We start from the raw sequence: 11486 nt of genomic DNA on the forward strand, positions 1-11486 counted from the left end.
TAAGACGACACCCGTGGGGATACCGTGCGTGAGGCCGCAAAGTGATATGAGGTGTTACCAGCTAGATCGATGTGACATCGAGTCGGGGTCCTGACAATGATTTATACGTATCCTAATGAAGTCCCCCCAAACCTTCCTTCTGCTATCTGTGAATACCTCCAACACCTCCCCCAACTTTGATCTGAGCTTCCACGCGACTCCTTCATCGGGCAGGATCGGGGGTACGTCGTGAACACGCGCCCAGATTGGCATGTGAGCAACTTCCACCTCACCCGGAGGTGCTCCTCTGTCCACTGTTACCATGAGGAAGGCATCCCCCTGGTGAGTCCATGGGCCGTTGTCGAGGATGAACCGGCGATCTCCCACCCGCTCGAACTCGATGAGGAAGCAGTTGTTCTTCAGGGGCATGTAGTCCATGCCTCCTCAGAGGCCCCACTTGCCTTTGAGCTCTCCGAAGAGCCTTCGTTGCTGAAGGGCAGGGGCGAGAAGAAGAGCCCCTCAGCAACCCACCGGAATCTCATGGCGGCTCACTCCTTTGACAGGTCCAGCTCCACCACAACCTCGCCTCGAGGATCGAACGGGTCGGGAACCTTGGTGCAACAGTGTCGCTGACCCAAGCGATAAGAGTAATGGGTCGGGAACCTTGGGAAGCAGTGATTTGCAGAGGTGCCAAAGCTCAATTTTTAAAACAGAGATAAATGATATTTTGAGACATGCACCCTTCTTATTCACTTCACGACTATCAGTTATCAACATTTTCCATGCTAAGCACACTAGTGGCGGTTCCCAAGCGATAAGAGTAAAGGATTTGACTCCATTGGGAGTTTTTGTTTGATTATTTAAGAGATGAACTCTTTTTCATGTTTGCAGTTTGGGACTGGGCATCCCTAATACCGCCCATTTTCTCGTGCGATGGCGAGTGAATAAACACTAGACCTGACAATAACCCGCTTAGCATGGAAGATACTAACCACCTCCTGTCGTTTGATGAACAATCCATGCACACAAAACGGGTAATTTTTTTAGAAGTTTTTAGAGGTGGCACATGCAAATTTACTTAGGACGGTAGGGTAATACCATATATAGGTAGGTATGATGGACTCATCTGGATTAACTTTGGATTCAATGTTTTTGATGTACAAGCAAAGTTCCCACTTAGTATAGGTGAAGGCTAGCAATTAAGATTTAGAAGCGGCCAGCTAGAGAGAAACAATGATCATAACTATGCATTATGCATAAGTAACATCGGAGACTAGCATGAGTAGGATATGAACACCATGAACATAAATATTATAGAAGCTATGTTGGTTTTCATTCAACTACATGCATGAACATGTACCAAGTCAAGCCACTCAAACATTCATAGAAGGATACCATATCATCATACTACATCACAATCATTTTAACGCTATCACTAGTGTAGAACCGGGCTTTAGCGCCGGTTCCGTAAGGGCCTTTAGCGCCGGTTCCACAACAGGCACTAAAGAGTGAGGACTAAAGGTCCCCCCCTTTAGTACCGGTTCATCATGAACCGGCGCTAAAGTGCCACCACGTGGCACGAGCCAGGCCCGGTGCGTGTAGGACATTAATACCGGTTGGTAACACCAACCGACACTAAATGTTTGGGGTGGTTTTGGTTTTATTTTTTATTTTTCCATTAATTTTGTGTTTTCCATTTAATTTTTTTTTGTTTGCTGGTATTTTACGATACTACGTATTGTACACGTTATGCATATATATAAATAGATTTTCTCGTAGAAGCGATCATATACATAGGAAAATGGGTTAGTACTCCTAGAAGTACATACTCTCATCTTTAAACCGCACACACACACGTCCTAGCGGGTAACAGACGCCTCCTGCCCGTTTAGTCTTTGTTTAATTATATTTAATCTAATTAAACAATTCGATACGGACTCAATTATCTCCCTGACTCAAACAACTCCCGTGACAATAGGTATTTTCGTTACCCATTAATACCTAGCTAGCCAGGCCGACTCGACCGACGTCGGCGCTCACCGGCGGAATCAATCATTGGTGATCTCCGGTGGATTTAATCCACAAGATACATCAGCGTGGAACTCATTTTATGGCCATCGAAGCACATCCTACTGAGAGGTGAGCTGATCGTTAATTAATTGATCTATCGGGCGGCAATGAGCTGATCATTTTCTTCACATGCATCTCGCACCTCAACCGGCTGATGGATCAGAGAGCACGACACAACCGGACTTGAGGTTGATTGGAATCTGGGGTCAACGATCTGTTCTTGAACTTTTTGTGCATGCCGATTCCACGGCTAGATCTGCAACATATTTCTATCCATTTCTCATAATCCTCTTGCTTTGCTTCCAGATCTGAAATAAGAATATACGGTCCCTTTGAGGAGATGGGTCTCATCGTTTGCTGACGTTAATTCTGTGAACGGAAGAATATTTGTGTGGTCTATGGTTGTCATTGGAGGCATGCGGCTTAGGGCGTCTAGAACGGAAGAATCAATTCAGTGGCTTCTGGTGGTCAGTTGAGGGTGGCAACATCATGCGTGGTGTGCTTGTCGATCTCCAACGTATTCTCACGATCATATGGCCAGCGGCACCCAGCTAGCCGTAAACTGATTACTGGCATACTTCTTAATTACTTCTGCTAGTGGATAAATGATCAAATGTACCCAGCTGTTGTTTCGTCTTGGGAAATTGGTATACCCAGCAAAAGGAACAGTAGCTCCGGTTGCTAATTTACTGTGTAGAAACTACTAATTTTATTAAAGCTGAATCTTCTTTTTGAATGGAGTATACCTTTTTTTTGTTATCTTCATTCTGAATACTCCTTAGTTTGTAGTTATTTATATTTCTAAGTGAAGTATATTAATAACAATAGTATATGTTCCTTTACCCAAAAAAGAGTCACAATATGTGGTATATACCCCATTAAAAAGTATATACTAATTAAAAAAGTATATGCTTCCAGACCAAAATAGTAGTAGTATATACTACAATTTAAAAATGTACATACTCAGCTACAAAAAAAATTATATAGTCCATACCAAAAAAAGTAGTATATATTTGTCATGCACAAATAGTACATACTTGTATGTAGAAAAAGCTCTATAAACTACAATGCAGATAGCAGTATATACACTGATGTGATAAAAAAAGAGTTCTTCCATAAGAAGTGGTATATACTCACATAAAAAAGTATATGCTTCCAGACCAAAAAAAGGAGTATATAGTACAATATAAAAAACAAGTATATACTTATACTCACATAAAAAAAGTAGTAATGCTCCTTATAAAAAAAATTAGTATATATTGGCCAAGCACAAATAGTACATATACTTTCCACACAACAAAAAAAACATACTACGCATACTTTGCATGTAGAAAAACCTCTATATACTACAATTCAAATAGCAGTATATATACCCTACAAAAACAGAGTACGATCTTTCATAAGACGTGGTATATACTCACGTGCAAAAGATAGTATATATTGGCCATTCATATATTTTTTATATAAAAGTGCTGAACTACTAGGCTCGTGGTAGACTTGAACGAGCACAACCTTATCCATTTAGAAGGATCCCTCGAATATCTCTGTTTGTTCACGCATGCATGCAATTGAAAATTATTTATTCAGCCGGTGCAATAATCAGTAAATAGATCTAACAACCGATCTAACAACTGCTAGCCTGTTTAGTCTATAGGAGTACATACACTTGGGAGTATAAAACATGAGTCCTATATATATCATTGGATGTCTCATAACCACCATTAATTATTCACACATACACATGTATATATATACAATTTCTTCTACATGTTGCCTTGGTGCCTTCGGAGCACGATGACAAGTGGTTCATGGGGGTGGTAGCGGGTAATAGTATTCTCCTTCGGGATCTATGACCTGGTCGAGCAAAAATCCCTCTATTTCCTCTTGAAGTGCTAGTATGCGCTCCGTTGGTAGGAGCTTCTCCCGCACCTCTTTGAACTGTTAAGAAGGAGATCAATATACATGTGTATTAGTTGTGTGACTAGATATCGATAATGATGTAAATATTGTGAATAGTGTTCTGGCAAACGTACCATTCCTGTCTTTGAGATTTGCTCCTTTCAGACGCCATCATGCGAATGTTCTCGCAAACGTAGTATGCACACATATTATTCCCCGAAGCCTGCCTCAGGGCCTTTACGAGAATGGAATTTAATCAGATAATAATTAATCAAGCATGATAATTAATTAATGGTATTGAAACAAAAATTAAAGAGATGGTAAGCTAGCTAGTAATACTTAATTACTTACCTTGGGTCGATACAAATACAACTTTTGTCGCCATTTGCCTGGAGTCACGTTGATGAACTTTGCCCAAGCCCTGCCTGCCAGCAAAGAAAACGAATAAAGGGGTTATTAAATAGTTGATATCAGGAAATGACGAACTAATTAAATAGGCCGATATATAGTTAATAATGATTGAAATTACCTGGCGACTATCCCCTTCAGGATGGCGAAGTCACTTTCTTCCTTAAGTAGTGAGTCCAGTACTTCAATTGTTCCTTTATCAACTTTAATGACTAATAAGATCCAGTGGAAAATGCATGCACACACGTTTGCATGTCTTAATTAAGCAGGCATGTGCACAACACTAATCAACTAGCCTAAACCCTATACACTTAATTATTAACATCTAGCTAGCTAGTAAGCAAAAACAGAATTTGTAGTACAAGACAGTGTGACTCATAGGAAGTTGTAAGGAAGTAGTATATCTTCATTGCTATTGATGCACTTGAAGAACTCTAGCATGCTTTCCTCTAAACTTGCTCGACAACTTGGAATATTCCATGTGTACTCATTAACGGTATTAGGGTCAATGAACCCAATGCCATAGCGTCCGGATTTTTCCATTTCATACATCTTCATCCTGCATAATACCACAAAAAATATATAGTGAGGATAATTACAGGTAATGATTGATCAAAATGATCACTACAACTAGCTTGAGACTTAAATTACAGAAAGAAATCACTTACAGACAATAGCAACTGACGAGAGATTTGTCGAGTGCGGCTTGATTGTATAACTGAAATAGTTCTGAATACTCAACGGATAGATCTTTCTCATGGAAGTAATGCTTCTCCTTGACATTCACCATGAGGGACTCTCGATTGGGAATCTTGGTAATGTCCATGTACCACTGATGCAATTCATACATTCTCGTTGGGAGGTTCTTGACCTACTCGGGCTTGACCAAAGGTTGGCCGCGAACATATTACCATTTTATTTCCTCCTCTCTAAGATGAGACATGGGCTCGATCTCGAGGAGTTGTCCAACACGGATACCGAGCATTTTAGCCTGGCTTATATGCTCCTCGGTTATTACCAGATTGTTCAGCTGGGGAATGTTTTGCCCACAATAATATACGGCGCGCGTACTCTCATGTGTTGTTGGCACAACAAGCGGGGGGATCGATTGCGTCGCCTGTTCTCCCAGCTGGGGAACGGTTTTCCCGCATTTTTTTGACAGCTCCTTGTTGGCTCGAGATCGAGCTCGCTTCCCTCTGTAGTCATGCTCGATGTGCCTTCCTAAGTTGGCTCTCATAGTCAAAGTCAACAGGCTTGGCAGCTGGTGGTCTAGCCATATGAATGAAGTGGTCAATATTTTCCTCACGCACTTTCTCCCTTAGCGGCGGTGCCGGTTTCGGTCCAAAATGGGCGTCCACTTGGGCCTTCACTATGGCTTCGTTTTGCTCCTCGGTCATGTCGTAAGGCCTCTGAGGAAGAGGAGCTAGGTTGCTTGGACCATATTTATATCGCTTGCCTCCGCCTGTACCCCCCGTACTACCTCGACTCGTACCACTACACACCATAGTTGCGGCGTGTCTCTTATGCGATTGCTGAGGCGGCGGAGACGGCTGACGTGGCTGAGTTGGAGCAGGAGTCTGCTCATGCATTGGTGGACTTGGAGGAGCGGGAGTCTGCTGACACGGTGGCAGACTTCGAGGAGGAGTCGCCTCACGTGTTCGTGGACTTGGAGGAGAGGGAGTCTGCAGACACGGTGGCGGACTTTGAGGAGGAGTCGGCTCACGCGTTCGTGGACTTGGAGGAGCGGGAGTCCCCTGACTCGATGGCGGACTTCAAGGAGGAGTCGGCTGACGCGGTGTCAGTGGCCTTCAAAAGACGATGCAATCCTTTCTCCATAGGATGATATGATGTATGGCCTCTCCCAGTGTGTGCTCGTCATCACCTCCAGGAATGTCAAGCTCTAGCCCGAGTATTAGTCCACCACCTCATCAACCAAGACACGAGTATAGCCTGATGGAATCGGGGTGCAATGGAAGGTTAATTCGGGGGTATTTGTAAAAGCAAGGGCGTCCGCCACCTTCATGGATATGTTCTTCATTTTGATGTGTAGCTCACAGTTAGTGTTCTCTATGATGTCATCCACATGTATGTATCCAGCAGTGCGTCGCCCAGAGCGGAACCAACGTTGCTTCTCGGCATGGATGGGACGGTGCTATCCAATACTGGACGATCATCCGCTTGCTGCTGCCACTGCTGAGACCCCCTTTCCTGGCTAAGTGAGTCGATCTTCTACTGCTGCTGCTGGAATTTGAGTGCCAAGTCCTGCGTCTTGCTTCTAGGCCTTGAAGGCGTTCTGCGTCCTACTTCCTCTGCTCCACCTCCAGCTTCCTCTTCTTCTTCTCCTCCTCCCTCTTCTTTCTTGCACGGCTCCTGTAGTCGTCGTTCCATTCCGAAAAGCCCTCATACCAGGGAATAACGCCCTTGCCTCGTGTTCTTCCCGGGTGTTCAGGAATTTCCAGGGCGCGCGTAAGCTCGTCGTTCTCTCTGTTGGGCGTGAACACCCCTTTTTGAGCATCTTCTATTGCATCAAGTAACTTTTGTTCGGCTCCTTTTAGACTTGCCTTCTTCGAAATCTCGCCTGTCTTCGGGTCCAACTCCCCCCATGCGCATAGAACCAAGTTCTGCACCTGGGGGCCAGCTCCTAGTAACTGGAGTGACCCCTTCATCCTCCATATCTTGCTCAGAGTTATCCCACTTAGGCATTGCCACCGCGTAGCCACCTGGCCCCAGCCTATGGAACTGCGTCTTTTTTGCGGCATTGGCCTTGTTTTTTCTCGACCGTTCCTTAGATAATTCTGATTCCTTGAATTCCACGAAAGCGGGCCAGTGTTCTCTTTGCTTCTCCAGTGTTCCCATGAATTCAGGAGTCTTCCTGTCTGCAGCGAGGTAGTTGGCCCATACATTTTTCTTGTGGGTGTTGAATGCAATTGCCATCTTCTTAAAAGCATCGTCCTTGACTTTCTGCACATCTGCATCAGTGAAATAATCTGGTAGGGGAAATGTTCCATCAGAGATTCCCAAAGATTGTCTTTTGCTCTGTCGTCGACCCAAGTAACATCTAGATGTTTAGTTTTTGGCTCTTTCCATTCTTGAATGGAGATCGGGAGTTGGTCCTTCACAAGAACTCCGCACTGATGAACGAACTTGTTCACAATGTTCTTAGATGTGAGGGGTTCGCCACAAGCTTTGATGGAATCGATGTTGTACTTTACACCCTCCTTCAACCTTTTGCCCGGGCCTCGCTTTCTCCTGCTGTCTGTAGAAGCAGATTTGCTCGATTCGGAGGGCTGAAAGAAGAAAGATCGATTCGTTAATATATCTTCAAATAAAAAAACATGTGATGATCACTAGATGCCTGCTTATATAAATATACCTCGCCGGTAGTCTTTGTTATTTCAAGATCAACATTGTCTGTGTCATCATAATCATAATCATAGTTCATGACTTCATCATCTCGGTCGTCCTGATCAAATATCTTATCATCACCCTCCCCGGTATTGTTCAGATATTTGGATCCGTCATCTGCTTCATTCAGATCATCTGGCCTGGTAGGGCTGCGTATGATCTTGAACATGGCCTCTTCTCCCTCTCTGCCGGTATTGTCCGCCATAGCTTTTATTTAACACTAATCCATAAGAAATATAAAACAATTTGGTATTCAAATTACAATGCATGGATGCAATCAATAAGGAAAAACTGAATCATATAGTACATAATATGCATCATCTCGAATAATATATAATCTCGAATACATCATCTCGAATAATATATAATCTCGAATACATCGTCTCAAATAATATATAATCTCGAATACATCGTCTCGAATAATCACTCGCTAGGTAGCTAATGAATATCGAATACTACAGAAGAATCACGTGGACACCCAAAGAGAAGGAACCATCACAGGATCCTATCTCCGGTCATCTGCCCAAAGAACCTGCCAGGTATTGGAGAACCTAACGTCCATAGCAGCCATGTAGCGATGGACGTGCTCATCCTCCTCCCTGACACGGCGACGCACCACCTCCGACGGGGCCGGCTCCCTCTGCACCGATGTGCCCCACGTGAACGCCACCAAAGGAGATCAGGGTCGACGACGGGACCCGGGTTCCTCAACAAGCAGCGAGCCCCTGAAGGTAGCACCTCCGAGTGCCAGCCCGGCAGAGCCCAGTCCCGGACATGGGTCCTCTGAAGCAGGATGTCGTCGCGAACGGGTCGACGGCGAGGATGCGGGCCGGGCACCGTCGAGAAAAAATACTATATGCCGCAAAAGTAACATTTTTCAAATTATTAGATTGTGATTTCTTATATACAAATTTAAAAAATGATATCATTGCATATATCAAAATTCTATATGCAATTTCGTAATAATTAAGCATCTAACAGTAAAAACAGAAAAAACAACTTCTATACATCCATTAAAAAACAGAAAAACAACATTATATAAAAAATTCCATACTAATTGAACACTAATTAGATCCAGCTAACATGCATTCATACATATATACTAGTGAAAAAATAATAATCTAAAACATGTAAACTAATTAAACATACAAAAATACGTATATACTAATTAACTTAAGGAAATGTGTGTGTGTGTGTGTGTTCATCATGCTTGATTGTGTGTGTACGGGCTCGGGGAGGGGCGGCACCCACGGTGGCCACCGGGGGCGAGGGAGAGGGGATAGAGGGGGGAGAGCTCACGGTGGCGCGACGGCGACGGCGAGGCGACGACCGGGGGCGGCGGCACGGGGTCGGGCCGGGGGCGGTGACAGAGACGAGGGCGGCGACGGGGACGAGGGCGGCGACGGCAACGGCGCACGACGGGGGCGGCGGCGGGGACGGCGCGGGAAGGGGGCGGCGACGGCGTCAATCGATTGGGGCAGGCGGTTCTTCGATGGGGAAATAGAGGGAGAATGAAATTTTTTCAAGTGTTGCTTATATAGAAGGCACCTTTAGTACCGGTTGGAGCCATCAACCGGTACTAAAGGTCTATTTTGGCCAGGCGAAGCGGCGGGAACCGCACCCCCTTTAGTACCGGGTCGTGGAGCCAACCAGTACTAAAGCCCCCCCCCCCTTTAGTACCGGTTGGAGCCACGACCCGGTACTAAAGGGTGTGCGCTGCCAGGCGAGGGGCACAGAAGTTTAGTCCCAGCTCGCTAGCCGAGGGGCACTCGCACCTGCTTATAAGCCCCGCCGCCGCTGCTATCTCGAGCTCCTCTCTAAAGCAGGCCTTCTCGGCCTACCTCTACTACGATGCCCTGTTGGGCCTACTGGGCTAGCGGGCCTCCATCCTAGCCCAACTAGAATTTGGGTTTCTAGTCGTATGCAGGCCACTGTGGCCTAGTAGGTGGGCTTTTTTCATTTAGGTTTTTTCTTTTCTGCTTTAATTATTTTGTTTTATTTATTATTTAGTTGTTTTTTGCTGTATTTTCAGTTTCTTTGTGAATATTTTTGCTTTAGGTACAAAAAATTCCAACTTTCTGTTAGTGCCGGTAGTTTTCAAATTTGAATTGTTTAAATTTTGAATTATTTGAATTTTGTGTGAATCACTAGTTTGTGAATAACTTTATCTAGTCATTCTTTTTTCTTATGTTTAATATTGGTGTGTTCTATCATTATATTCAATTTGGTGATACTTAGGTTATTTAAAAAATGAAATGCCTTTTCTAACAGATGAGTTTTCGTCCGAAACCCTGATACTTCGAAAGAGATTGTCCATTTTGTACACGAAGTGCATCCAGTTTTTTCCATAACCCTCTCTACTATTTTGCACATGCTATGTGGGTGAAGTTATGATACCATGCCAACTTTCAAGCTTTTCGGAGTTCATTTGAAGTGTTTTTCAATTTCAGGGTCAATTAGCTGAAAAAATCAGTAAATGCATGAAAGAATTTGTTTGCACATAAAAATTCTTCGTGTTTCAAATGCCAAAACACATAACTACCCTAACTATTACAGAGATTCCCTCCTGGGTGTGAAACACAGAATAAAGTGATGATAGTGAAGCCGATCACATCCTAGTTCTTTGGGTGTGAAACTTTTTCTTTGCGTGTGTCCCTTTGCGTCGTAGCCATGGAAAATATTCATCATTTAATGGGATGCTCGGGTCAATATTCACTGTGAATGGAGCAATTTCATCAAACTTTTCATAATCTTCTGACATTTCTATCTTGTCATCCACTCCCACGATGTTTCTCTTTCCAGAAAGAACTATGTGGCTCTTTGGCTCATCGTATGATGCATTCGCTTCCTTATCTTTTCTTTTTCTGGGATTGGTAGACACGTCCTTCACATAGAAAACCTATGCCACATCATTGGCTAGGACGAATGGTTCGTCTGCATACGCAAGATTGTTGAGATCCACTGTTGTCATTCCGTATTGCGGGTGTTCCGTTACCCCACTTGTGTCATGTTGACCCATTTGCACCGAAACAAAGGGACCTTCAAACCATGTCCATACTCAAGTTCCCATATGTCCTCTATGTAACCATAATATGTTTGCTTTCCCGTCTTGGTTGTTGCATCAAAGCGGACACCACTGTTTTGGTTGGTGCTCTTCTTATCTTGGGCGATCATGTAAAATGTATTACCATTTATCTCGTACCCTTTGAAAGTCATTATATTAGAAGATGGTACCTGGGACAACGAGTACAGGTCATCTTCAATAGAGGCGTCATGCATGGTACGTGTCTGCAACCAGCCGGTGAAACTCCTGGTTTGTTCACATGTAATCCAGTCATCAGACCGCTCCGGGTGTTTGGAGCGTAGAAAATTCTTGTGTTCGTCCATATACGGAGCCACCAAGGCGGAATTCTGTAGAACTGTGTAGTGTGCTTCAATGAGAGAATTGTTGAAAATATGCCCTAGAGGCAATAATAAATCGGTTATTATTATATTTCCTTGTTCATGATAATCGCTTATTATCCATGCTAGAATTGTATTGATAGGAAACTCAGATACATGTGTGGATACATAGACAACACCATGTCCCTAGTAAGCCTCTAGTTGACTAGCTCGTTGATCAATAGATGGTTACGGTTTCCTGACCATGGACATTAGATATCGTTGATAACGGGATCACATCATTAGGAGAATGATGTGATGGACAAGACCCAATCCTAAGCCTA

Source organism: Triticum dicoccoides, chromosome 5A, assembly GCF_002162155.2.
Source record: "Triticum dicoccoides isolate Atlit2015 ecotype Zavitan chromosome 5A, WEW_v2.0, whole genome shotgun sequence".
NCBI classification, from domain to species: Eukaryota; Viridiplantae; Streptophyta; class Magnoliopsida; order Poales; family Poaceae; genus Triticum; species Triticum dicoccoides.